Genomic DNA, 2,693 nt, shown 5'->3' with positions numbered 1-2,693 from the left:
TTCAGCCCCAAATCTCCCAGAAGCTTCCTCCAACAGTCAATGGCGGAGCGTCTCTCCAGTATTTGCAATTTTGCAGTATTATTCCTGCTCATCTCGGGTCTGTTCGTACTGAACAGCTTTGCTTTAACATCATACACCCGACAGGAGCTTTTGGGTATCGGTGAGGACTTTACCAGCAGTTTTATCACCAATCTTCGACTCTAGAACGCTAGAACAACCGAGGCTTCGCACTCTACCCGGCCGGGCGGAAGTGCTCGCAGGCGGCGTCGAGATCGTAAACAAAGGCGGGGGAAGCGCGGAGGTCTAAGAGCCAAGCTAAAGCTAACACCGCTCCGGCTCTCTTTACCCAGCATTTTCCTCGCTAATGTGCGGTCACTGGTGAACAAAATGGATGAGTTACGACTCCGCATCACCCACAGTAAGAGACTTACATATTATAGACCTTTATTCTGTACTTACTGCTTATTGCACTTCTGGTTAGATGCTAACTGCATTTCGTTGCCTTGTACCTACATGTGCAGTGACAATAAAGTTGAATCTAATCTATCTAATCTATGTTGCTGCTTCGCTAGCTACCATACACTGACACAAATTTCATGTCGCAGGCAGGAGAGGGGCGGGGTGGTGTGCGATGGGGTGGAGACGCGAGCACGAGGTGGATTTTCAAATGTAGCAGGGATTGGATGAGAGCAGTTAACCAATGTAAGCTGTCCGGCCGGACAGTTTACATTGGTCAACTTATCTGCTACCATACACCCAATAGACTGAATGAATTTTTTTAATTCTTTTTTCTCTTTATATTGTTAGGATGTTACTGTAGAACCATAACCAGCATATAAACGAGGTTATTAATAATGAACAATCTTTGAAATCGTAGACGATAGCTTTAAAGGGGACATATCATAAAAATCAGACTTTTTCAATGTTAAAGTGCTATAATTGTGTCCCCATTGCTTCTATCAAACTAGAAAATGTGAAAAGGATCAACCCAGTAACTAAGTTTTGGTAAACCATTCTCTGCAAGCATGTGAAAAAATGGGTCATTGAAATTTGGCTCCCCTTTGTGATGTCAGAAGGGGATAATTCCGCCCCTTAATCTGCACTATCCAACCACGGCACTGCCATTTAATGCAGAGATTCACTCATTTGTATTTTAAAGGACACACCAAGTGGCAATTTTAACTTGCTATAATAAATAATCAATATGGTATTTAGAACTTCACATACGTATTCTGGGGACACCAAAGATTTATTTTACATCTTAAAAAGGTCTTGTGAAATGTCCCCTTTAATAACAATTGTATGAGCAATTTAATATTTGTCATCATTAAACTCAAATTGGTAGACAACGTAAAAAAATGATCACTGCAGGCACCGTCTTGATTTTACTTCAAAATTTAAGGCAACAATAAAACTCAAGGTTTAAAATGCTCTAGGTTGAATTCATCACATTCTTATGGCAATTTGTAAGTATTTGTATACTATTTATTCATAACTATTTGATCTCATTTTAGTACGATCTGCTTTCGCTTCATTCTTGCTTTTTTAATAATCATATGCATGTTTATGTACAATTGGCATCATACAAATTCATACAATATCACAACCTCCTAAAATAGTTACATTTTCTGTGAGATGTGAGGTTGGTTGAATTTTGTTTACACGCGCTCCTGGCATCAGAGATGGATTAAATGAGAAAGAGAATGAGCTTTATGATAAACATACAGTGAAAGGGACAGCAGATGATCACAGGATAATTTCTGTCTTTTCTAATCAGTGCGTGACATCACACAGATCCGTCTCTGGTACCCAAACTCTTTGCAGATGGCCTGGAATCCGAAACTCTGTCTCTCAGCATAAACAGAAAGAAAGGCTCTGTGAGGGACAGAAATGTGGGGGAGTCAAAACATGTGGGTTTTTGGAACCATTACATGTGCCTGAAGTTCAACCTTTCCACGAGGGAGACCGCTCTGACCCCCAATCATCCCCGTATTGACCTCAACCCCACATCTTCCTTAAGGTCAGCCATGAATTGGCTGTTTGTCTTTTTGACCTGTTCCCTGGTTGATTAAGGGAAGTGTATTTTTATTGATGATTAAAAGTCAAAGAGCGGGCACGGCGTGCACTTGCCGTCCCTAAACTGATTCCTACTCAATTACGTGTGAGAGCCTTCAACAGCAGTAATGCAATCTCTGCTGTCTATCAAGAAACCTGTCAGAGACACCCTAGAAATACAACAAAACTTCCTGTTTGCCTTAACGTGGTTTAGAATGTCAAGCTTGATCTAATGTGGGAATTTGTCTGGCTCACAAAATAAATATTGTTTTATATTGGACTGTGCAGCGGTAGTTTTGTTGATGGCAAAAAGACAGCTCTTATTATACAACACATAATGCATCATTTTTTTTTTCATATTCGTCCATATGATTCATATACATTTATATTATGTTTAAAAGAAACACTATCTCTGGCTTTAATTGTACACGGGCAAGGTTGTTATCAAGGTGTTGGGTGATTTACTTTTCATTTCTTTGTATCAACTTCTCCATTTAGGACAATTTATGATCATTATAAGTCAAACACAGCTTATTGAGTGTAACTGCGGCCCCTGTCTGCAATGAATGTGGTTTTATTAATAGAGCAAACTAGATGGTATCCAATAAAACTGTATTTATTTTGAATTCATTACTCTG

Source organism: Paramisgurnus dabryanus, chromosome 12 (assembly GCF_030506205.2).
Source record: "Paramisgurnus dabryanus chromosome 12, PD_genome_1.1, whole genome shotgun sequence".
NCBI lineage: Eukaryota > Metazoa > Chordata > Actinopteri > Cypriniformes > Cobitidae > Paramisgurnus > Paramisgurnus dabryanus.
The sequence above is the reverse complement of the archived record's forward strand: the minus strand, read 5'-3'. Positions refer to the sequence as shown.